General features: G+C 40.0%; 1 long non-coding RNA gene across 1 annotated transcript in view; it reads left to right on the forward strand.

Annotated features, from left to right (window-relative positions):
* The first annotated feature begins 24,315 nt into the window (after window positions 1-24,315).
* The window catches only part of LOC141112596 (uncharacterized), a 54,321-nt gene continuing 50,989 nt past the window's right edge, over window positions 24,316-27,647 (forward strand). Inside the window, exon 1 of the long non-coding RNA XR_012236622.1 lies at window positions 24,316-24,379. This is a non-coding gene — a long non-coding RNA (uncharacterized lncRNA). The remainder of the gene's footprint in view (window positions 24,380-27,647) is intronic.

The following is a 27,647-nucleotide window of genomic DNA, read 5'->3' on the forward strand; positions in this document are numbered from 1 at the left end:
AGCAAAATTGGATCCAAGATTTTGGCAATGAATTCTTGTCCTTTGTATCATTTCTCTTAATGCTGTTCCTGATCTGTGTGGACAGTATTGTGATGTATTCTTCATAAACCATTTTTATTTGGGGGGGGGGGGTTCTATAACAGTGAGCATACCAATATAATAGCGTTATTTACAGTAAGAAGCCTTTTCTGGCACTTTTTATTTAGAAGTTTAAATCAGTATTTTTTTGCTAGAAAATCACTGATAACCCCCAAAGATTATATGTTTTTTCAGCATACACCCTAGGGACTAGAACAGCGATTGTTGCAATTTTTTTATGTCAAACGTTATTTGCACACTTAATAAAGATAATTATACACTTTAATGAATAAAAAAACAAACAAGAAAAAACACAATATATACCCTATTTTTTTTAAAGATGAAAGATGATGTTACACCAAGTAAATAGATACCTAACATGTCACGCTTTAAAATTGCGCACACTTGTGGAATAGCGACAAACAACTGTACTTAAAAATCTCCATAGGCGACAAATGTTTTTACAGGTTACCAGTTACAGAGGACCTCACATGTGTGGTGCGAACACAGTTTACAAATGCATGCATGACCTACATATGCTTTCGCTTGTGTGCTTGAGCACGGAGGGATTGGGGGGCGTTTTAAAAATGTTTTTCTTATTTATTTTATTTTTTTATTTTTACATTGTCCCTTTTATTTTTTTTTAAATCACTTTTATTCCTATTACAAGGATTGTAAACATCCCTTGTAATAGAAATAAGGATGACAGGTCCTCTTTATGGAGAGAGTTGGGGTCAAAAAGACCCAAAAATGTTTTTCTTATTTATTTTATTTTTTTATTTTTACATTGTCCGTTTCATATTTTTTTATCACTTTTATTCCTATTACAAGGATTGTAAACATCCCTTGTAATAGAAATAAGGATGACAGGCCCTTTTTAAGGAGAGATGTGGGGCCAAAAAGACCCAAAAATGTTTTTCTTATTTATTTATTTATTTATTTTTACATTGTCCGTTTCATATTTTTTTTATCACTTTTATTCCTATTACAAGGATTGTGAACATCCATTGTAATAGAAATAAAGATGGCAGGTCCTCTTTATGGAGAGATTTGGGGTTAAAAAGATCCAAAAATGTTTTTCTTATTTATTTTATTTTTTTATTTTTACATTGTCCCTTTCATTTTTTTTGCTATCACTTTTATTCCTATTACAAGGATTGTAAACATCCCTTGTAATAGAAATAAGGATGACAGGTCCTCTTTATGGAGAGATTTGGGGTCAAAAAGACCCGAAACAGTTTTTTTGATTTTTTTTTGCTTTAAACAAAAAAAATTGCTTACTTCCACCCTGGACCCATGACGTCGATCTGGTCCTCCAAGGCCATAGAGGTGATCAAAGACGATCTAGTCTTTGATCGCCTCTGTGACCAGCCGGCCGCCACCGTTGCATTGTTTCTCTGGAAACGGTAAGCCTGAGAAACAACGGCGAGCAGTGGGAGAGGGGAACGCCGGCTGAAAAAAAAAATACCGGGGTTATGGCTGATAGCTTCAACCATAACCCCAACATGCCAAATTACATGCCAAATCGGCCCAATGTGAACGTGGGTTTAATCTCTTTTTTTTATTATTTGTGATGAAGTGAGAAATGCAAATTCCTTTTGTTTTACTAATATTGAACTGTGTTTTTAAAAGAGAATAGAGAGTAAAATTAAATTGGTTACTACAGCATATTTTTTGCACATTGGAATCCATATGAAAAGTGTCTGTAAAGTTATTGCATTGCCCATAAGAACCAGTTCGATTTTTTCTTTCATTTTATAATGTGCACTAGAAAATTAGCAACTGGAATCTGAATTAAAGTGGTTGCAAACCCTTCTATATATCTTCTAAAGTAACTATCCTCAGGTGATACACAGCGGTGAAACAAATCCTCCTAGATGAGCTGTACCTGTTTATCTGCCTCCTTCTGTTCTCTACTGCCATTCAAAATCCAGAATTTATCAAGCTTGTCTGAGTGTTCAGAATGAAGGGGGGCGGAGAGCTGAAGTTACACTCTGCAGAGCTCAGTAAGGAGAGCTCTGAGAGCTGATTGAAGGGAAGGGACACACCCCTTTTCAAACAGCACACAGGAACAGAGCTGAGGCTGGCAATCAGCTGGAGGTCCTTCCCCTGTCACCTTTTTTCTCTTGGTGTCAGGAAAACTTGTCAGAAATTATTCATACAGATAGCAGAGGAACGAAGCAGCAGACAACTTGCTAAAATGTGTCATTTCTTGATGATGCCCTGTTTCATACTCTGAAATATAGTTAATAAAACTATTTATTGCTGTTATAAGGAATGTAAACATCCTTGTGACAGCAATAGGCAGAGACAGGTACTCTTTATGGAGAGCTCTGGGGTCTAAAAGATCCTAAAAGCCTTCAAAACACCAAGATCAATGTTTTTGAATGCTTTAGATTTTCAAAAAGTGGTGGCAATGGTTTCCGAGTAAACCGGAAGTGGTCAGGTCATCGCTTCCGGTTTACTGTTATGAACAGCTATGTTATGAACAGCCAGCGGAGAGCCCAAGAGAGCCACGGAAAGCGGCGGGCGGGAGGGGATGTCCACCCCCCCCACACACACACACACACCTACTTGTAATGGTAATCGAGCAGCTAGTATCTGCGAGCATCTGGCCTCTTTTGTATTTTAAATTGAGGATAGCATCTTTGGATTACACCTGGGGGAGCCTGTAAATCCCGCTACTTGGAGCCCAGAGGAGGTTCAGCTGCTGTTGTGGACCAAACTTTATTGTGCGGTCACACCATTTGAGGTGAGGGCAGTCACACGGGGGGGGGGCAGGTGTGTGAAGTCACGGTTAATATATATATATATTGATAGTTACTTTATGGGACATTATATTTTTTTTTTTTTTTCACTGTGACCTTGATAAAAATAAGTTTTGAATATAGTTATATATTTTTTTTCACTGTGGACTTTGCTGAAATTAAAAATTTTTTATATTTACTTCAATATTTTATATTTGTGGCACTGATAGATGTCACTGATGGGCACTGATAGGTGGCACTGATGGGCACTGTTAGGTGGCGCTGATGGGCACTGGTAGGTGGCACTGATGGGCACTGGTAGGTGGTGCTGATGGGCACTGGTAGGTGGCACTGATGGGCACTGATAGGTGACACTGATGGGCACTGGTAGGTGGCGCTGATGGGCACTGATAGGTGGCGCTGATGGGCACTGGTAGGTGGTATTTATAGGCAGCACTGGTGATGAGGCACTTTGGTGGTGACTTTTATAGGTGGCACTGTGGGCACCGATAGGTGACACTGTGGGCACTGATGAGTGGTACTGTGGGCACTGGTAGGTGGCACTGGTGGACACTGGTAGGTGGCACAGAAGCCTCTGCAGAGGCTCTCCATGATCGGGACGGATGTCCCTCTCACAGCCGCCAGTCATCAACTTTCTTTCTCACGCTACTAGCACGAGGAGAAAAAATAGCCGATTACCGGCTCTGTTTACATCACATGAGATCGACCCCTTACTCCGATCTGTGATTAGTCGAGTCTTGTAGACTCGCAGATCACTGAGCGCGCCTTGCAGGGGGCGCACAGGCCGCTCGAACACGGGAGGACGTCTGCGCCCTCCCGGCAAATTAAGTCCGCGCTACAGCTGTCTTTTGGCTATAGCGTGGATGGGAGGTGGTTAAATAGTCAGGAATAAAATTATTCAAGGAATTCTATTACAAAAGGGAATATGATAGCTCATTTTACAAAAAACTAGATAAAAACAGATCATGACCTCTGTCTATATCCTTATGGGACGAAGGTACCATGAATAATATTTCTACTCTTATGGCACTTCTCTATAATCAATAGATAAAATAAACAGAATAAATGAATAAATAGAAAACCCCCGTATACAAAATCTTATACCAACAGTTAATCCAGAAGAAAGCAAAAAAGCCCATAAATCACCCTCTGTGTGCGTGGTAGCAGTAGCATGTGACGTCAATCTATGAATTGATGTGAGGATGTTTCAGGATCTTCCTTAGTGCTGTGCAATGTATTTGCATCTCTGTAGTTCAACCACTAAATATAACCTGAACTCTTTAATTTCTGTTGAGCTATAAATGAGTGGCAGGGTTTTCATGACTACAATAAAAATGCATTAAAAAAGACAGTTCAGGTGTCACTGTACCCCCCACCCAGGTGTTGTCTTGGTAGTATAACTGCTCTTTTAACCATTCACTCCTCTTTGCCTTGTGGATCCCTCCGGCAGTGAAAGCGCACCACGAAATGAGGAGAGAACCACATGATGACTTGTTAATTAACTGTCTGATGCTGACTAATCTCAGCTGGGGAATTGCAAGTCTCAGGAGGAGCATTGCAGGAAAATAACATCTTCCATAGTGTGTAAGCGTGTTTGGATAGGAAGGTCTCTATGCAGTCTTTCACATCACCTATTTGCTCTGCTCCTGCAATGCCTGTAATCTGATTCAGTACATAATGAACTGGCTGCATTGTATGGCATCACGGCTTCTGCCTCACACTGAGCACTGGCAGACAGGGACTGCAGAGAAACTCTATGTAAGGAAAGCGTTTAGGTCCTCCTAATGCTCATCACAGCTGCGTTACGTGTATTCTTACCCTCCCGCCATGGTGCCACTTGAAGGGAGAATCTCGCAGGGCACCAATACCACATTATGGGTTCAATCACATCACATTTGGTCTCTATTTCCAGTAACATTTCACCATTCACTACCCAAATGTCTCCAGATGGGTCCTGTTAGAGCAGGCAGCAAGCCTCAACTTTGATGTTAACTTTGAAGTTAGCTACACCAATTACATGGCACAGTCTACGTCAATTTTTCTGAACCTTTTCAACACTGAGAAACCCTTGAAATAACTTTTTAGTGTCAAGGAACCACTGCTAAAATTTACTATATCTACAACTCATGATACATTAGTGTGATGGTCAGTGGGAAGAATGCTCCTCACACTTGTGGAGATTGGAAATAATTACCTCCTTACAGATAGCTAAAAATGTTTATTGTTGTCAGTGGGAACTTATCTGAGAGGCAGAAATTGCTCATTGTTCAAGGAACCCCTAGCAACCTTTGGAGGAACCCTAGGGCTCCACGAAACCCTGGTTGAGAAACTCTGGTCTAAGCAGTCTTATAAGGATCATATGTCTTTATCGAGGGGCTGAGATGATGGTCATTCAAATGGAGAGTTCCTCTTAGTCGCTCTTTTTGGCTTCCATGGACCCCTCTGAGAAATATACCTTATGTTTTTAGACCTATATGGAATAGGTCGACTCCTGACCAGGAGGCAGGTTAAAGCAGATCTTTACTGCATAGGAGCACCACAAACCAAATATGCAATTTAATTCATTTTAATATTCAAAGCAAACCCCCTCATTCTTCCGTGTCTTCATGCTTTATTTTGTTGAAAAATCACTTTGAAAAACAACCCCCTAGTATTTCCGGTCGTTGCCATCTTGAATAAGGGCAGATGATTTATGTAGCATTTACTTCCTGAAATCCATAAGCCCTTAGCTCAAGCATGCATGTAGGAGGGAGCTTAGCTGAGAAAACCCCTCCTCCTCTCCTCCCCTCCTGAAGACTCCTGGGATGTATGACATCATTTGCCTAGGCAAGAAACCAGGTCGTAAGTAAATATGATATACTTTCCTGTCTATTTACTAATGCTAGCAGCATAAGGATTAAACATAATCAATGGTGATTGAGAGAGTGAAGTTCCATATTTAAGCAGAGTTCCATTTTTTAAATGTTCCATTTTTTTAAATGTGCAATGCATCCTATGGCCATTGCGAATGCTCTTACCAATGGCAATTTTTTTTTCATGAAATACCTTTTTGCTTGTGTTTTCAGAAGCACATCCGGCTGTAGCCACCTAGGCGATTTCGTCACTAGGTAATTCGCAAGGACTCCTGGGATAGCAGCGTCATATATCCCAGGAATCCATGTGAATCGCCTAGTGACTAAATATTACATTATTCCCAGAACGGCATTACTGAGCATTACCGGCATTACTGTGCAGGCGCAAGATCCGGAGGTGCATGCTGGGTAGCCAGCTGCACCAAATGCCGGAAATGAAGAGAAGAGGGCTTCAGATGACCACAGTTGACATGGAACTTGCCTGCTTCAGAGATCTAGTTACTATTCAAATATTTTAACATAAACTACAAGGACCACACATATGACATGTTCTAAATGTTGCTGTATATGTGTAGACAAGTACAGAGGAGTGTTTTTTTTTTTTTAAAAAGTATTTGGGGGACTGGAACTCCACTTTAAAGTGTTACTAAACCCACAACAGTAAACTCAGTCTGTATATGCAGTAAAGCATGCTTGTTATACTGTGGAACCTAAGGGGTTAACATACCTCCCAACTTTTTGAGATGGGAATGAGGGACACCTATCAGCAAAAGTATGCAGGCATAGGACACACCCCTTGCCACGCCTTAAAGGAGAATTGTGCAAAAAAACAAGATTGGTTAAACCCGCGAGTGCTTTTTTTTACCACTACTATTCCTTTATATTGGCATTTAGAATTTACAAATGCAGCAATTTAGAAATCAGATGAAAGGTTTAGCAGTGGAAAATACTTTTTGATAGATAAAAAGTGCATTTTATATACAACTATAAAGATCAGTCCAAAATGAAGGACAAATGAGGAGGAATGAGGGACAGAGGGACATTGCTCCAAATCAGGGACAGTTGGGAGCTATGGGTTAATCCTCTGTATTGAGTAAAAAAAGACTGTTTGATCCTGTCTTCCCTGTTCCTCACCTTCTTCCAGTGGCTCCAACTCATCTCCGGATAGTACAGAGTCTAGGGGACAAGCTGCACATGCTCAGTTTGGTGTGTATTGCTAGAGAATATTTTTTTTTTCTTGGGAGATTGCATGTAATGAGCACAGAGCCAATCAGAACTGTCCAGACAGAGGTTCAGGTGTCCTACAGCCTCATAGGACAGTGAGAGCAGGCCGAAACGCCTCCTACAAGCTTTAACCAGACACTAATAGAAGTCACAAGACTGCTATATACTGATGATGAGGAAAGGTATTTTGCAGTTTATATTTACTAAAATAATTGTATTTCCATGTTCTGTGTACTGTGGGAGATCAGATATAGCGAATGCAGGGTCCTGGGTTTAGTAACACTTTCATTCAGGCCTGAGCAAATGTATATAGCATAATCACTGATATGCAAAATTATGAAATAAAGTTGTAGCCTTTTTCAGTACCCATAACGGCAGGTGGATACATAACGTAGAAGTGAGAAGCCCACTGAAAAGTTTAAGAAATGTAATATATGGGGCACAAGGCTGGGTTTGTTAGTGTTCTCTCATCAGAGAAGTTATGCCAATGACGCTGCAGTTAATGAGGTAACAAATGATTTTTGAGAGATTTGGCGAGGGATAGAAGCAGAATGGGCAGCTTAGCTTGCAGGTAGCACACAGTTGACTATTACAGTCTTTCTCCAGCTGGCACTATGCAAGCGATCATGTACATACATAGAGCTGCAATGTTTGCTCAGGGACACTCTATAATTATATCTACATTTCAGTAATATGGACAATTTATGCAACTACTCCATAGATCTTCATGACTATACTGAACTATTTACGTTCAATAAGATAAATGAATTTTGTTTATTTCTTATTGCTGTATTCTCTTATGCTCTGAGCAAAAAAGGGCCAAAATAATTTCTTATTTGACAGCTGGTCACTCTTTGAAATGCTGTCACCTTGCACACCACACCTCTATGACTAAGCAACAATGATGTTGTGAAACGCGTCAGCTGTTTGTCCTGCTTCTGTTGTCACATGAACGTTGACTATTCATTACAATAAAGACTTTTATCGGAGTGCGGCTGTCCAGGATCCATTTCTTCGATATTGCTCGTGCTGAGCCTATACCTGCCTTCCACTTTGAGGAGGACGTTACCTTCAGTACACCACCTGGAGCGGTTCACCCTTTTGTTTTTTTGCACGCCACCCTACTCAGACTAATGCCTATCCACCTGCGGCCTGCCATCACCTCTGCCCCTGCCACCGCGATCGGCGAGCCAGAGAATGAAATGGCCGGCAGCAGTTTACCATAGAGCTAACCATGGACCAGATGGTCCCCGGCCATCTCTATGAACTTCGGAGGCTGGGAGTGATGTCATGACGTTACTTCCGGCGCCGGGAAATGTAAGCACTGCCTGTTTTTTTAGCTGGAAAGACAGAGATTTTTTTTTTGTATCTCAGGCTTTCCAACCTAGAGGACCGATGTGCGGACTTATAGACCCCAGATCTCTCTGTAAAGCCCTATTCCTATTGCAAGAGATGTTTACATTCCTTGTGATAGGTATAAAAGTGATCAAATAAAAAAAAAATTAAAGGGAAAGTGTAAAAATTCACAGCGCCCCCGCGTGTTTGCACGCAAAAGTGAACGCATACATAGGTCGCATATGTAAATGTCGTTCAAACCACGCATGCGATATATCGCTGCAAACATTAATTAGAGTGAGGGCAATAATTCTAGTACAAGATCTCCTCTGTAAACTGGTAACCTGTAGAAATGTTTAAAGCGTCATCTATGGAGATTTTTAATTACCGAAGTTTAGCGCCATTCCATGAGTGTGCGCAATTTTAAAGTGTGACACGTTAGGTATCTATTTACTCGGTGTAACATCATGTTTCACATTATGCAAAAAAATTGGGCTAACTTTAGTGTATTCATTTTTTTTTAAATTCATGAAACTGTATTTTTTCCCAAAAAAAAAATCACGTTTGAAAAATCGCTGCGCAAATACCGTGTGTCATACAAAAATTGCAACGACCACCATTTTATTCCCTAGGGTCTCTGCTAAAACAACATATATAATGTTTGGGGGTTCTAATTCAGACATTGTACACTAATATATCTTTTTTTCCCGATAAAAAATGGTCCTTTTTGTATTGCTGTCATAGTAAACTGTGCCAAACACTTTTCATTGCGGGCCTAATGTTTACTGATCAACGTTGAATAAATTAAGCCACATGCTTAATGCTTGTTTATTGTAAGTAATTGTTAATTCAATTGACTTGTACATTTTCATCTAGAAAATGATTTAGGTCATAATAAAAGAGTTGGAATTAATAGATCGTTACATTTTAGCAAAGTCTCTTTCTGTAAATTGGAGTGAAAACATGTAAACAATTAATCAAGTCTGAAAAAGGCTCTTGTATGGAAATGATAAAATAAATAATTTTTATAATAATTATTTAAAGAGTAACTCAAGGGAAAAAAAGGAAACTAGATACAGTAAATGTACTAAAATCACAATGCGTCTCTGATTTAGCTTTAATCTGAAATGTATTTAATCCATTGTAGCCTGGATTAATGAGATTCTGAAAGGTCACTGTAAGCCCCTGCAGCCTTTTGTCACATGTTCTGCAACCTGCCTCTCATGCTTCATTTTTGTCTGGGTGAAGCTGCAGTTGGCTCAGAAGAAAATATATACTGTAGACATGGGGAACTTCTTTTCCCTTTCTCCTTCCCCTTTTTTCTTTGCTTTGTAAAAGCTGCCTTGCCTACCTGGGCTCTCACACAAGAATCCATTGACCTCCAGAAAATGTACCCCCCTTCATGATCAGGCCATGTTTTGCGACACAGAGCATACACAGGAGAGCGGAGGGGGGAGAAGGGGGAGCAGATCAGCTGTGTGTCCTGTGTCATCCGTCAGAGATGGACGGAGGGGGAAATAGAACGTCAATGCCAGTGTCTCTATGCTGCTGTTCCATGAGAGGCATGCTCTCCGCTCAGAGCCGTGCTGTCCTGAGAAGACAGAGGAATCTGATGGGCACTGATAGGGGACCCTGATAGAGGACACTGATGGGCACTGATAGGGGACCCTGATAGAAGGCACTGATAGAAGGCACTGATAAGGGACACTGATAGGGGACACTGATAGAAGGCACTGATAGGGGACACTGATAGGGGACACTGATAGAAGGCACTGATAGAGGACGCTGATAGGAGACACCGATGGGAGGCACTGATAGGATTTACTGATGAGCACTGTAATCGGAGGCACTGAGAGGGGACACTGAGAAGGCACTGATAGGGGACACTGATAGGGGACACTGATAGGGGCACTGATGGGTGTCACTGGTGGGCACTGATAGGAGGCACTGGTAGGATTTACTGATAAGCACTGAAGGGAAGTACTGATAGAGGGCACTGAGAAGGCACTAGGGGGCACTGATAGGGGGCATTGATAGGGTGCACTGAGAAGGCACTAGGGGGCACTGAGCAGGCACTAGGGGGCACTGATAGGGGACACTGATAGGGGGCACCGATGGGAGTCACTGGTGGGCACTGATAGGAGGCACTGGTAGGATTTACTGATGAGCACTGAAGGGAAGCACTGATAGGGGGCACTGAGAAGGCACTAGGGGGCACTGATAGGGGGTACTGATAGGGGGCACTGAGAAGGCACTAGGGGGCACTGAGCAGGCACTAGGGGGCACTGATAGGGGGCACTGATAGGGGCACTGGTGGGCACTAATAGGAGGCACTGATGAGCACTGATAGGAGGCACTGATAGGAGGCATTGATGGGCACTTATAGGTGGCACTGATGGGCATTGATGAGGACTGATAGGCAGAACTCATAGGCTGCACTGATGGGCACTGAGGAACACTGATAGCAGAACTCAGGCAGTATTGATGGGCAGCATTGAAGAGTACTGATAGGTGGCATGCATGGACGCTGTTAGGCGGCATTAATGAGCACTGATAGGTGGTGCTGATAGGCAGATTTGATGGGCACTAATAGGCGGCATTAATGAGCACTGATAGGTAACACTTGTAGGCGGCATTGATGGGCACTGATAGGCGGCATTAATGGGCACTGATAGGCAGCATTGATGGGCACTGATAGATGGCACTGATGATTGGGGCACTGATTGTCAGTGTAAACAATTTACTGACATTCTTGACAGTTAACGGCAGTCCTTTCCTAACACAGACACAGCATGGGAGGAAAGGGCTGCAGATAACCGGCAAGTCTGTTTACATGTGATCAGCTAAAATCACATGGTAAAGGACCACTGTGATTGCGCTGGATGCACGTCCCAGGGGGCATGCAGGAAGCTCGGTTTTGGGTGGATGTCCATGGACACCCTCCCAAAATTGGAAGCCCGGGGCTCGGGTGGAAGGGGGGGCCCATCATGGTTTCTTGCACCGGGGCCCTGAAGGTTCTAGTTACGCCTCAGCTCCCCCCTTCCCTTTTTTTCCTCCTGACTGTACATATTACGTTCCTGAAGTCTCTCTTGATATGTTTCATCCCATCAGACCTTTCACTATTCTTGTTGCCCATCTCTGGAGTCCTTCTATCTTATCTATATCTTTCTGTGAGGTCTCCAGAACTGGACACAGTATTCTAAATGAGGCTAACTGAAAACCTATATAGGGGAATCAGAACCTCCTTCTTCCTGCTGGAGATCCCTCCAGTGATGCAACCTAGAGTTCTATTTGCTTTAGAGTTGGTAGGAAGATGCAACAATCCTAAGCAGATAGCATAAGATAAGCTAAAATAAAATTTAGATCCAATTCATGATTACCAATCATTAAAAAAAAAAAAAGTAATAGGAATGTAGACAATATATTTAAAATTTTTTTGAAGGGGTACTATTGATGACATTTATAGGAAGATTCCTGAGAATGAGGAGAGTTTGCTTTTTTTGCCAAAGTACAGTTTTATATATATATACACTCACCGGCCACTTTATTAGGTACACCTTGCTAGTACTGGGTTGGACCCCCTTTTGTCTTCAGATCTGCCTTAATTCTTTATGGCATAGATTCAACAACATGGAAAACATTTCTCAGAGATTTTGGTCCACATTGACATGATAGCTTTACACAGTCGGCTGCATATCCATAATGTGAATCTCCCCGTCCACCACATCCCAAAGGTGCTCTATTGGATTGAGATCTAGTGGTTGTGAAGGCCATTGGAGTACAGTGACCTCATTGTCATGTTCAAGAAACCCATTTGAGATAATTTGAGCCTTGTGACGTGGTGCATTATGCTGCTGGAAGTAGCCATCAGTAGATGGGTACACTGTAGTCATAAAGGGATGGACATGCTCAATTGATACTAAAGGGCCCAATGTGTGCCAAGAAAAATATCCCCCACATTATTAAACCACCACCACAAGCCTGAACCGTTGATACAAGGTAGGATGGATCCATGCTTTCATGGTGTTTACGCCAAATTCTTACCCTACAGTACCATCTGAATGTTGCAGCTGAAATTGAGACTCTTCAGACCCGGCAATGTTTTTCCAATCTTCTCTTGTGCAATTTTGCTGAGCCTGTGAGAATTGTAGCCTCAGTTTCCTGTTCTTAGCTGACAGGAGTGGCACCCGGTGTGGTCTTCTGCTGCTGTAGGCCATCTGCTTCAAGGTTTAATGTGTTGTGTGTTCAGAGATGGTATTCTGCATACCTTGGTTGTAACGAGTGGTTTTTGAATTACTGTTGCCTTTCTATCATCTTGAACCAGGCTGCACATTCTCCTCTGGCGGCTGATATCAAGAAGGCATTTTTACAGCATTCCATTTTTATTGAAAATTTTTAAATTTACATAACAAAAAAAAGGAGAAAAAAAGAAAAGACAAGCATTAATCTCATCCAATGGGTGCCAAAACAAAAAACAAAAAATACATATATATATATATATATATATATATATATATACATATATAAATCTAAATATAAACACATTCATATATATATAAATGCCACATTACAATAATATATAAAACATAAAGCAAAGATATACCAACACACTGAAGGGATCTCTGAAAAGAGAAGAAAAAAAAAATATATAAAAAAAAATAAATAAAAAATAAATAAAATAAAATAAATCATAAACAAGGGAGAGAGACAACCCCTGATCATACTCCAGACCCGTGATGGCGGACCCCGGGACCCCAGACACTCCCCTACCCTCCCCACACTCAAGGGAGGCATGGTCCCAAAACATCCCCTGCACCAAGTTCCGCCACCACCGCCTAAGACCATATATCCCTAAACCCTAATAGGGATATCCCTGCCTTATTTTCTTTCATCCCTTTAGAAAATTAAAATATATAATTTCCTACTCCCTTTCTTCAACTCCCACAGTAATATTAGCTATAATCACACAAAACACACACACAGACACAACACAAAAAAAGTAAACGAAGAGAAAAAAAAAAAAAAAAAACGTAATGTTCTGATTAAATACACTACCCGAAGTAGTTACCCAATCCAGGATCGCCTCACTCAAACCACCTCTCCACCAGTTTCATATCCTACCTCCAAACCACATACAGATTCCGCAGTTCAGGGGACTCCCTTAGCACTTTCCAAGGAAGCCAAATTTGACGACATTGTTTGTACGTGTCCAATTCCTGTGATAGAAGAGTCTCCATCCTCTCAATATGGTCCATCTCTAGAATCCAATCAGTCAGCGATGGAGCATGTGCTGACCGCCAGTGGCGCGGTATTACGGCCCTTGCAGCTGTCAACCAGTGTCTTAAAAGGCCTTTTTTAATGCTTTTGTACGAGCCAGGTAAGATGGATAACAAAGTAATTTGAGGTATGTTGGGAATAGTCACCCCAGTTGCACGGGTATGAAGCTGCAGTATCATGTCCCAAAAATTATGTACCGAAGGACATTCCCACCAAATATGTAATAAAGAACCTTTGGCAGAATGACAGCGCCAACACAGGTCTGAAACATTTGGATATATCCGGTGAAGCAACAACGGACATCTATACCACCGAGAGAGAAGCTTAAAATTTGTCTCGTGGGCCTTGATTGCTAACGACATACTATGTGTAAGAATAAATGCTTTTTCCCATTCCTCTGGCTTAATTTCAACATTCAAGTCCATTTTCCACTTATTTGTGAACTCCGGGAGACATGTATGGAGTCTAAGAACTGCAGACAGAATATGTTCTGGTGTATTTTGTTGCAACAGAAGAGACTCAAAGGTATCTGGCTCTCTATTAAACACATCTATAGAAGGAAAAGAAGAAAGAAAAGACATTATTTGCCGATATTCCAACCAATGTTTAATTGATTGTTGCTGAGTAGGGATCAAATCTGAAAGCAATGGGAGATCTCCCTGATGAATAATTTGGGATATTCGACGATTTGACTCCCTACTCCATACCAAAAAATGTCTCCGTGCCATTGCCGGTAAGAACCCTGGGTTACCAAACAGGGGTGTCATTAATCCCACTTTAGGCGAAAGTCCTAATTGGGTTTGTAGTTTATCCCAGGTACGCAATAAATGTGCTGTAAGAAAGGATACCGAGGAAGGTGGGCCCCGGGCAGAGATATCTAGCCAGGGAAGCGCCTGGAGATCTAAGGGAGCAATTGACTGTTCTATGTGTACCCATTGTTTGAGATGGGAGTGATGGAACCAATTTACTAGCCTAGTTAACACTGCTGCAGCGTGGTAGTAATATAGGTCGGGTGCCCCTGCGCCCCCCTTTGTTTTGGGGAGAGATAAAATTCTCCTTTGCAATCTAGGTCTATTACATCCCCAGATAAACCTTGTAAAGGTAGATTGTAGAATGGTAAAAAAGGAACGGGGGACCGCTATAGGTATGGTTTGGAAAAGGTAGAGAAAGCGTGGTATTATATCCATTTTTAATATATTTATCCTCCCGAACCATGAGTAATGGGCTCGCTCGTATTTCTTAATGTCCTGTATTGTACGCTGCATAAGAGGATAATAATTTTCTATATATATAGTTTAGTAAGATCTTGTGGAATTTTTATGCCCAAGTATCGAAGTACAGACTTTAAATGGGAAATTATTCCCTAGAGCTTGAACTTGACGTGGTGATAGAGAGACATTAAGAATTTCTGATTTGGACAGATTTACTTTAAAATTGCTCAGAGCTCCAAAACGCTGAAATTCATACAGAATAGATGGCATGGAGACATGTGGGTTGGTAATATAGAGTAGCAGATCGTCAGCAAATATTGCCAGCTTCACCTCCTGTCTGTCTAATGGTATGCCTGAGATACAAGGATTTTGTCTAAGAGCAGTTACCAAATGTTCCATTACTAAAACAAACAAGAGGGGAGACAGCGGGCATCCCTGACGTGTACCATTTTGAATAGGAAAGTTAGGGGATAATGATTGATTAATCCGTATTCTTGCTCTTGGCTTGGTATAGAGTGCCATAATTTTTCTTAACAAAATTGGTCCTAATCCTATTTGAATCAAAGTTTGTTCCAAAAACGGCCACCCAACACGGTCAAATGCCTTCTCAGCATCCACAGAGAGAAGGCAAGCTGGTATCTTTGCTGATTGGGTATATTCGATGAGTAAAAGGGATTTAAGCGTGTTATCGCGTGCTTCTCTCCCCTGTACAAACCCAACTTGGTCTGTATGTACCAAATTGGGAATATGGGATTGAAGACGTGAGGCAATTTTTGTCCATAGAACAGCCGCTCACTTCATATTTTCTGTTTTTCGGACAATTCTCTGTAAACCCGAGAGATGGTTGTGTGTGAAAACCCAGTAGATCAGCAGTTTTTGAAATACTCTTTTTAACCGTAGCCTTAATGTAGTGCCAAACCTTCACCAAGCATAACTGTAGTCTTACATTTAGTCATAACATAACCCTTGTCCAAGCTTTTACACTAGGCCCACCCCTACTCCTAACCCAAACCAAACCTTAGGGGTAAAAATATACCCATGATTAGGGATCAGCAGAGGTATTTCATAGAAAGTGATTTTGTCATTAAATTATCATTAAATTATCAGTCTTACATTGGGTGAGATTTTGTTCATATTTATGGGTGCTTTTGGGGGGGGGGAGAAAGGGGCATATTTAGGGTAGTTTGTTTAATATAGTATTCTTTGTTTTTGTGTTTTTCCTTATTTAATTCATGTTTATTTGGCAGTTATTTGCATACTCTTGCTTTAAAATTAAAACTACGGAGGCTAACACGGGGCAGTTTCTAAGCAGTGCCCAAGGAGGAAGGGTTATATACAAAGCCAACTAGAAAGTATTTGTATCTTGGTAGTTTTTGACATACTGGAAAAGATTTACAATCTCTAGAGGGTTTTATTGTTTTCTGCACCCCTGTATAGTAGAATGGGTAAGGTATATAGTATATTTTTTATGGCACTCTCAATGGACTATATGTGAATCAATTCTCAACTATGTGTTCTTCTTCTGGGTGTCACTGTTGTGTGGATTGTTGCCGTATTAGAGCCAGTGTTCCCATTAATGATTTTAATGACCCACTGAAAATCTGCATTCAGCCCCATTTGTACTTGTGTTCTCCCCTTGCAAGGCTATATTTTAAAGTGAAATTTCAGTTTTGTTAGAAAAAAAAAAACAATAATCCATTTTTATCTAAAACCAAAACTTATTTTTAAAGAGCAGGGAAGGGTTACATTTATTTTTTATTTTTTTGCTGTGTTCCCACCTTTCGCATTTACTTCCTATCGAGACACAACCCCGCAAAGTCTTAGTTTGCAAAGAAAAAAAGGGCCTGACAGAGTCAATACCCCCTCCCCACAGTAGCTATAACAAAAAAATATATTTTGGCTTTAGATATACTTCAGCTATACATTTTTGCAGAATTTTAGCAGAACTCATTGCAGATTCATGCCTTTCCCTGATTTAAATGTGATGTATGTGTAGGAGGAGGGTCTGCCTTTATTAGCTACACCTGACAGTTACTTATGATGGTTTATATATACACGATATTACCAAAAGTATTGGGACACCTGCCTTTACACGCACATAACCTAAATGGCATCCCAGTCTTAGTCCGTAGGGCTCAATATTGAGTTGGCCCACCTTTTGCAGCTATAAAAGCTTCAACTCTTCTGGGAAGGCTGTCCACAAGGTTTAGGAGTGTGTCTATGGGAATGTTTGACCATTCTTCCAGAAGCGCATTTGTGAGGTCAGGCACTGATGGACGGGAAGGCCTGGCTCGCAGTCTCCGCTCATCCCAAAGGTTTTCTATTGGGTTGAGGTGCAGGCCAGTCAAGTTCCTCCACTCCAAACTCACTCATCCATGTCTTTATAGACCTTGCTTTGTGCACTGGTCCAAATTATTTGGTGGAGGGGGGATTATGGTGTGGGGTTGTTTTTCAGGGGTTGGACTTAGCCCCGTAGTTCCAGTGAAGAGAACTCTTAAGGTGCCAGCAAACCAAGACATCATGGACAATTTCATGCTCCCAACTTTGTGGGAACAGTTTGGGGATGGGCCCTTCCTGTTCAAACATGACTGCACACCAGTAGCATTACAGTAACATTTAAGATATATCTGATGTATTTCATATATATGAATAAAAAAATCAAAACCATGTGCCGAAAGCTCAGGAGGAAAACATAGGAACTTAATTTGTTCCCTTACACATGGTTGGATGTTGCATAAAAAACACCGATTCTCTAAAGAACTGTAAGCTCCTTTTGTAAATTAAACAAAAATGTTTATTTTGGGCTATACATTTACTTAAAACCATACATGCCAAGTCATGAAATTCCGCATGCTGGTGATATTGAAAAATACAAAAGTACCTAAAAATCTCCATACGCAACACTTACAGCTCATCAGTTTAGAGTTAAAGTGGTTTTAAAGTTACCATGCATTACCTGCATTAAGACAAAAAAAAACTTGCATTAGCTGTTTGCCCCCCTCCCCCCTTCTAAATGCTTACCTGAATCCTGTCCCGATCTGCAGCGGTAGCGGTCTCTCTCCCTTATCTCACAGGGCAGATTAAGAGCAGTGGGAACCATTGGCTCCTGCTGCTGTCAATCAAATCCTGTAAGCAGAGAGTGGGGCCATGCCATGCTATGTGTGTCTATGGACACAACCTGCCAAGCTCAGAAGCCCACTTGCTTGTGCCCCCATAGCAAGCGGCTTGCTATAGGGGCACACTCAGGGAAGGAGGAGCTAAAAGCATTGGTGGGGTCCGCACAGAGCAAGTAAGTATAACATATTTTTTCATTTTAGGGGAAAAAAAAGAAGACTTTATTATTATTTTAACTATGAATTATGGTCCTAGAATTATTGCTCCCACTCAAATGTTTGCAGCGATACTTCACATGTGTGGTACAATAATGGTCTACATACCCATGCGCATCCTGTGTGCATTTGTATTTGCAGGCATGTACAGGGCGACAGTGTTATATTTAATTCTTTTTTATTTTTGAATTTTAACATATATTTTGTTTAACTTTTTTATTTCTTTTCTGTTAACCATTCCATTTCCATCTTTAATTTAACCTTATTGCTATCACAAAGGAGCTAACAAGCCCTCTGTGTGATTGCATTGGGCAGGTGATAAGTCCTCTGTATGAAGCAATGTTGTCAACCTACCAGATTAAAATTTACTGACACGACGCCCAAAATTTACTGGCACAGCCACGTTTTAACTTGCATTTCCAAAAGTTACAAAATTACAATTTCAAGTGCAAATTTCAGTATTTGGGCCACAAACAAGTACAATATGCAATTAGCAATATTATTTAAGGTAGATATTAAAGTGGAGGTCCGCCCACTGCTGCAAAAATTAAAAGCCAGCAGCTACACATACTGCAGCTGCTGGCTTTTAATAATAGGACACTTACCTGTCCTGGAGTCCAGCGATGTCGGCACCGCAGCTGATGTTTACATCAGCTGTCGGGTGCTGCCGCCGCCATTGCGGGTAAGGAAACCTGGCAGTGTAGCCTTACGGCTTCATGCCGGGAACCCCACTGTGCATGTGCGAGGCTCTGCTCCTCTCTCCTACTGGCCCAGTGACAGGGGGAGGAGGAGGGAGCTGAGCGGTGACAGCAATAGCCGCGGCAGTGGCTCCCGGAAGTGGGAACAGGTTACCTGTCAAAGACCTATATCCTGTCCCCCCCTCCCCCCGAAAGGTGCCAAATGTGGCATCGGAGGGGGGGGGGGAGACAAATCAGCGGAAGTTCACTTTAAGACAAAAAACATATTTATTATTTTATTTTCGATAAGTAAGTAGCTCAGGGACAGGACTTAGAAAAGCAAGAAATTAGAATAGGCGGCACACACACATGAAATTAACTCTCACAGTGACACTGACAGCAGTGTGCAGTATCACAGATGATGATGACACCACACTGACATGACAAGTCTCCTCCTGAGTCACAGTGACAGTCTCTCTCCATGCCAGGTGGTCCCTTCAGTCTACTTCAGTCCAAACAGCACTGACAGGCCTGCTCCCAGCTTGCCTTGTTCCCGTTCCACAGACCCACACACGAGGCTCCGGCTGCCCGGGTCGGGGGCCTTGCACCATGACATCACACAACACGCTCAGGCACCCCCTCTGCCAGACCCGCCCCCACAGGCACCGCCCGAACACACTGTAGCAGGCACTCAGATGGTCTCGGCCGGCATCATGGACATATTTTTAACTGGGAACCTTATTCCAGTCACTGGCATTTACTGGCAGGAGAAAACTGTCCTTTTTTACTGACTGTCAGTAAAAACACTGACGGTTGGTATGGAGACATCATAGGTCTATTAGACCCCTAATGTTTCTCATGTGCTTTAATACAGATCGTGCTTGATTAGCTGCTTCCCTGGCTGTAGTTGCAAGGGATTCCACACCACTGTGAATGCTTCACTCTCTGGAGGTACATAGTATGTCCAAAGAGGTGAAGTAGGTAATTGGATTTCATTTTCTCACTGTAAGTTGCTTTTAGTTCAGTAGTGGATGTAATTATATTGTATGAGATGGTACTGATTTTCGCTTTGATTACTAGCATGTTTTACTTATCTACTTTTTTTTGGTCTGTTAAATATACCATTGAAAGTGTTTTGTTACGTATGGTTAAAAAGTGCAAGAAAAATACTTGTGCATCCTTCCAGAAGTCTAGTGAACTCATAAGTTCTTGTGCACTTAGCATTTTCCCTTGCTTTCTCTGTGGACATCAGAACCTCCCACCAAGTTATGAATACAGTATAAAGGATGGTTGTGACAGACCCAACCAGGATAGGGGCTTTTGGAGAGGACTGCAGGGTAGCCTTTCCCCTACTGACTATGAGCCCTGGCTTTTGAGGGGGCTCCATTGGGAGTTTTGTGCCTGGGGGACCCTTGGTGTGGACTTGCTTTGGATTCAGGTCCATGTCTCCCCGAAGCACACAGACTCTGGGAATCCCTGCCTGGGATACAAATTTGGGACCTTTGTGCCCAAACCAGCAATGACTGCTTTAGACAGTGAGACTCAGAGTAGATGTTAATATAATCAGCTCAAATCAACCTAATGCTGGGGTCTCTTGCTATAGTCTGTTTTCTAAGGTGTCTTTCTCCCATGGTATAATTTCCCCATTGTGTGTTTCCTAGGTGTGAATTCCCATTGTTAAGTGAGTCACCTATTGTCTCTGTCTGCTCATGGAGAGGTGATTATTTTGTGTCCACTTTACATTGTTACTGAACTATTGTGGGATGTTATATGTTTATGTTGATTAGCTTACTGTTTAATTAGATCACTGCTTATGTTTATGGTAGTTGTTCCTTAGATGTGCTGTTTACAATATGCATTGGTTAGGACAGTGGTCTCCAAACTGCGGCCCAGGAGCCGGATGCTGCTCTTTGCTTGCCTTTACCTGGCCCTTGGGGCACTTTTCCTCCCACTGATGCTAGACACTATTCCTTACAGTGATATCAACAATGAGGCATAATTACTGCTACTGACGTCAACAACAGGACACTATTTCTCCCATTGACACCAAGGATGGGGCACTATTCCTCTCTCCAATGCTAAAATTGTACTGTTTACTTCCACTGACTCCAAGACAATTTCTACTCCCAATGGCCACAGTCTGGCCTCTCTAAAGTCTGAAGAACAGTCAACTGGCCCTTTGTTTCAAAAGTTTGGAGACCCCTGGGTTAGGATCTTGCATGATAAATATCTGTGTGTGTTTACAATAAACAGTTCCAGTTTGCACCTAAGCTAGTATCGTCTAGTCCTTGGGTGCAATATTCATCTATAGTACCTGGTTCCTGGCTCCAGACTGGAGGAAGCTAAATCTTGACGGAGGCACCCAAGCTTGGTGCTTGATGGTCCATCACAAAGGTGTTCTATAGTCCTAACACACAACATGACAATATTGGTCCTCAGTAGATACAGTACAGTGAGGGAGCTTTGTGAAGAGTGTTACTGGCATGATCACCAAATAACAATAAAGAAAAAAAAGAAAACGAATGCAGCCACCACATCTCAGAACTAGTAAGCTGCATTACATTTTTGTTCTTGGGTTCAGGTACACCATAACACTAAAACTTTTTTCCATCATCCCACTAGAGCGAAAGCCATAAACCTAGTGAAAGACCTACAGTGAAAGACCGACTTCAACTCATCCGCACAACGATAACTGGAGCAAACTAGGATTTTTGTTGGACTCTATTCAGGTGTGAAAATTGAATAGCGTTTTTTTTTTCCCCTCATGAAACTGAATGCATTAATAACAGGATGGATTCATCCCTGGCATGAAAGTAGAGGTCATATTGAGGAAAATGACACCGAATGTCTAAAAATGTCATCTACTTTAAGAGATCCTGGGCACGATGCCAAGAGCAGCATTTAAGGCAGCCCTGAACGTATGCTCCAAAAATAACACGCCAGAGGATCTGGAGGGTGGAAATCTTGAAGTGACACCTTAAGCGGTGCAAGGTATCATTTGCGGCCTATCGTTTCTTAATAAACATATTCGTATGGCTTTAGGTTAATCAGCCAGGGGGTTCTGCTGTCTTAATCAAAATTCAGAAAATGATAGCACCCTTCCAATAAGCAATAAACTAGCCTGTCTTTTGCAGCAATAGCAAAGGCAGCTTTAAAGCTTTACCATCTAAGATAAACTGGCTGAGTTGTCTTTTAAATGTAGAAAGACTTATCGAACATTCCCAATACAGTTTTCCAGTGCAACAAGGACCTCCTGGGTGCAAGTTTCAATAAGCCCCTTACATTAAATGGGACCAAACAAAGGTTCATTGTACATAATCTTTTCTGATTAAGGGATCGCAGTCTGAAGACTATAGAACATTTACCGATAATCTCATTTGCTAATATTAAAAAAATGGAAACTATTTTGAAGAGGAAAAAACAAAAACAGAAGTGATGACTCACTAAGTAACTAATCCTTTTGGTAAATAAAGATGAACAACTCTTTAGGTTGAATTACAAACCTATCCCCTTGCCTTGAGAAACACTTATAGCAACTGCAGCACAAATGGTAAACTGATCCTTAAAGTGCAACTCTGTGCTAGACATCCATTTTAAAATAGGTATTTTTTTATACATGCATGCAAACTGTAATCGAACTATACAATTTATGATATTATTTTATAATGTTATATTTATTATTGTTACATCATTTTTTTTAATTAGTAACTGCTAATAATGTTTGTTGTTATTTGCAGTATACCATACATTTTACTTTGTATTTTATATTTTATTGCATATTTATATTCTTGCTTTATTTTTTATTCAGCTTTATTTTTATTTTTTTTAAATGTTAGGGATACTACACTATAATTAGGGATATGCTACAGTTAGGGATACACCACTACAATTGTAAATAAAATATGATATATAAAGTGCAACTATGAGACCAATTAAAAGCTGCTGCCCAATTGTGTAGGAATAGTCCTATACTGTGAATCATTTAAGCAAAACATAATTAGGGAGGGCTAAAAAACCAAACTTAAATAATAACTAATACCAAATATCCAGTAAAGTGCAATAATTCATGAGCCATACAGCAAGATATATATATATCTATATCTATATACAGTATATATAGATATATATATCTATATATGTATAGATATAGATATATATATATATCTATATCTATACATATATAGATATATATATCTATATATATATAGATATAGATATATCTATATATAAATAGATATATCTATATCTATATATATATAGATATATATAGTTTTGCTGTATAGCTCATGCAAATATTGCACTTTACTGGACATTTGGTATTAGTTATTATTCAAGTTTGTTTTTTAGCGCCCCCCTAATTTTTTTAGAAACAACCAAGCTTAAAAAAATGCACACTGGTAGCTTATTCACTTATTCTACACATTGGGGTTGATTTACTAAAACTGGTGAATGCAAAATCTGGTGCAGCTCTGCATGATAGCCAATCAGCTTCTAACGTTAGCTTGTTCAAATAAGCTTTGACAACAAAACCTGGAAGCTAATTGGTTTCTACACAGAGCTGCACCAGATTCTGCACTCTACAATTTTAGTAAATCAGCTCAATTATCTCCCCAACACTTAAGCTGACCATACATTATACAATGTTCTAATTCAATTTCCTTTAGATTTACTTTCAACTATGTAGTGCAAGGGCCTGCCTGATTGCATACAAATTGAAAGTGTTTAGGTTTGACCTCGTATTATATGATTTTGGTAAATCTAAAGGAACATTGTAGAAGATAATTGTATATGGTCAGCCCTAGCTTGTATATGCAGAAATCTATTGATGATTTACAAATAGAAAATTGTAATAATAATAGGGCGAGGCCAACAATTATTTTGTGTTTTTATAAGTATTTTTGCTTTTTAAACTTTGTCAAATCATACATTGGTACAGAACACAATGACAAATAAAGAATGCCATGATAGTACTGTAATAAAAAATACATTTAGAGATTATTATGCTGAGTAAGCCCAGAAACATATATTAATTTAAAATAATTTAAATTATCAATTTAAAATAAAAACAAAACCAGTGATATGATTTTTTTAGTGGTTTGTTTTTTTAAGTTATTATTATTCAGGATTTATATAGTGCCAACAGTTTGCGCAGCACTTTACAATATAAAGGGATACAGTATAATTACTATACAATAAAATACAAGGAGGTCAAGAGTTCCCTTTAAAAAAAAAATTACACTTTAAAAAACTCTGTTCCTTAGTAAATGACTTTCTTAGTTTATATATTAAATCAGTTATTATTGAAGCCTTTCAGCTTATAAATTAATACAAAAATCAGCAAACTATCCATCTTCAAAAGTTGAAGAAAAAAAAATTGTTCAGCCAGCCAAGGTCTCTGAAGTGGTTAACTTTTTGATGAATTCCAACTGTACCATGTTATATAAATGTTTTATATTACGAGACAAAATACAATCACTGTATTTAGGTTCTGTAAGTATGAGATCTCTCTGTATTAAGCTGTGAATATTCATGAACTCTTGTTTCTTTTGATATATCCACTCGCCCAGGTACACTCGGGAATCTTCCACATCGGTGATGTGAAAATCGTTGATGCCTGAAGTTCAAAAGGTACGTCTTCACTTTACATTCCGTGTCGGTATAAAGAAATAAATAAGGAGGGCACACAGTACATGTAGCTCAACAAATAGCTTTTGAATGCGCTAAAATGTTATATCGAGATTGGGATGCTGGAGGTTCACGTACAGACCAACTCTTGGGAGGAAAGCAAATTCCAACTGATAAAAAAAAAAAAAAAAAAAAAAAAAAAGAAAAAAAAGCACAAATCCCAGGTGAGCTTTGATTTAGCAAGATATACTATCTCTGTGTGTTAATGGGAAGAACAGAGCAAGGATTGGACTAAGGATGATTAACCCTAAGTTATCCCATCATGCACTGCAATTCAATTATATGTACTGGCAATATTTTCACAGTTTTTGTAAAAACAATGCATTTTCTATATCCTATTGAAATGTTATGTATTTGTTTATGTATTCATTTATTTCATTGTGTTGTTGATAAAATAGGCTTTTAATGTACGTTGCAGGCCTCTGTACCATGACAAGGGATTAGAGGGTTGAGCCAAGCTAACAAAAAATACATCGCTCACTTACTTTTAATTTTATTGTTTTCTCGTTCAGCATTTTATAATGCTTATACTAAATAGCCGAAGTATTTATTTTTATTTTTAGCTGATTTATACTACCATGTGTCAGAGCAAAAAAAAAAGACTGATTATTGTCAGTGTTACGGTGAAGATTTTTCTTCTTTCTTTTTTAATTAATTTTATTTAGTGAACGCAATGGACCACCACTAAAAAGTAAGACAGCACATTAAGATAAAATTTACAGTTTTTTTTTTTTTTTTAACAAAGACAAGATAAATAATTATATGTAACAAAAATTGCATATGATAATACGAATCGAAATAAATAATGATCCTATGGATTTTTGTTTTTTTTATACTTAGAGTAATAAGCAGACTTATCTGCTACATAGGTGACTTTGTTGACATTGATGCAGTATGGCAATTGTGAAGGTTACTGATCTACTAACGTTGAGGTAGAAATTTCACTGAGTGTAAAACAAATGGACTGTGTTTTCACCAACTGCCCAGATAGTTCAGAGGTATATATATATATATATATATATATATATATATATATATATATATATATATATATATATATATTTTTTTTTTTTTTTTTTTTTTCCTGAATCTGATTGGGTATTGAATTTGTGATGATCACAGGCTTAAAACTACTTTAAACTACTATAAAAAAAAATACTTTTTATTATAATGAGACCCCAACTGTTTTGCCTTTTATATTTAAATGACTCCTGTTTTTCAGTAGTAGACATTCGTAGAGCACCACTGACATAAAAATATTGCATTCTATTTGTATGTGATTAATATATTTAATGACAGTATTCAGTTTAGTTTTTCCTATTTTATTTAGCATGAATTTATGCATATAGTTAACCACAGATACTAATTGAAACAATTACCCTTTATTCATCTTATTCATATGCTTTTTTTATGTTTTTGTGTAGCTGCTCAAACACCCCATTTATTGTATGTCCCAACACTGTCAATTTTGCAAGACAGCTACATCTGCATGTATATGTGGAGATGGATATACATCAAGGCAATAATGAATTAATATAAAAACAATATCATAACAGGTACAGATGCATCCAGATAACAGAATAGAGTGGGGTTGATTTACTAAAGGCAAATAGACTGTACATTTAACAAGAGCTTAGTGAATGATTTCTAATTCAATATTGGGATGAAGTGTCTTATCTAATTTGGACATATCTGCTACTTTCTCCAAAGTTTAGTGAATGAGGTGAAGGCCTGCCGACTTCCATCATCCAATCATGTGGAAGCAAAAATGCTGTTTTTTTATTAACTTTGCACATGATTGGGTATTCCTTTTTTATTTTTTTATTTTAATCAGATAGAAATTTATTTAAACAATGTGCAATGTTACACCTCATTCACTTAGCTCCGAGGAAATTCCCTTGCAGAGTGAACAGTGTATTTGCCTTTGGTAAATCAACCACAATATTATTATTTTTATTTTTTTAAAGCAGAGCAGAGCAGAGCAGAGCGCCGCCGAAAATTTTTTTTTTAAAAGTCAGCAGCTACAAATACTGCAGCTGCTGACTTTTAAAACATGGACACTTACCTGTCCAGGGCGCCCGCGATGTCGGCACCCGAGGCCAAAGCGTCTCTCCGTCCTCGGGTGCTGCCGCCTCCATCTTCGGTAAGGGAATCAGGAAGTGAAGCCGTGCGGCTTCACTTCCCGGTTCCCTACTGCGCATGCGCGAGTCGCGCCGCGCAATACGAATGCTCCCTGCTGCCTCTGGGACCCGTGTGTTTCCCAGCAGGCAGCGGGGAGGGAGCAGGAAGTGGCGTAAATAACCGCAGATTCTGCGGCTATCTACGCCGGAAGTGGGTACAGATACCTGTAATATACAGGTATCTGTACTCCCCTCCCCCCTGAAAGGTGCCAACTGTGTCACCGGAGGAGGGGAGGAACCTGATGAGTGGAAGTTCCACTTTTGGATGGAACTCCACTTTAACAAAACTGGAGCAATTGGCCATATAAACATGGCTGTTGGCAGGCAATTTCAACCACTTTCAACCAGCTGTCTGTTTGAAAAAACTGAAGCTGGTGGCCATAGATTTTTTTTGATTGGTTTGTCATTTTTCTAAGTTTCAAAAAACATTATTGTTGGTAGGTGTGCTGTAAACAAGGCTTATCGCTGAAACGCGTCGGCACTGTCTGTGTACTCACTAGTATGGCAAAATAAAATACTTGAAGACTATGGAGTTGCCAGCTGTCTTTTCTCGATGACTGTCTTGTCTTTTGGTGGATGGGAGGACACCACAGCTCAGGCACCCAAATTGCGACTTCCGGTCTTTATCCAAACTCCACTGCTCTGAGCGATGCATCATTTTGTTTGAATCATTGATGATAGGTTACGTGAATTGGCTTGGTTGTTTTTGTGATCAAAAGCTGAATGAAAGTGTTCAAAAATTCTTGAGAAAATGCCATGTGTGAATGGCCATTATAAGGTAGTAATTAGATAAAGTACTTCTGTTGGCTGCTGAGCAAAGACTGCTAGTTTCATATTATTAGAGCACATGATAAACTGAGGATGGGACCCTCCCCAACAGATGTGTAAAATACCAAAGGCCTTTTCTGGGCCAGGCTCTTCTAATTACTGCTGGAAATGTGGTTTTGTGGGGAAGACCAAATTGGTAGGTTGGCTGAAAAAAGGTCGGTTCAGCAGGAACCATCTAACTGTCGGCCCATGTGTACAACAGA

Source organism: Aquarana catesbeiana, linkage group LG11 (genome assembly GCF_042186555.1).
Source record: "Aquarana catesbeiana isolate 2022-GZ linkage group LG11, ASM4218655v1, whole genome shotgun sequence".
Lineage (NCBI taxonomy): Eukaryota > Metazoa > Chordata > Amphibia > Anura > Ranidae > Aquarana > Aquarana catesbeiana.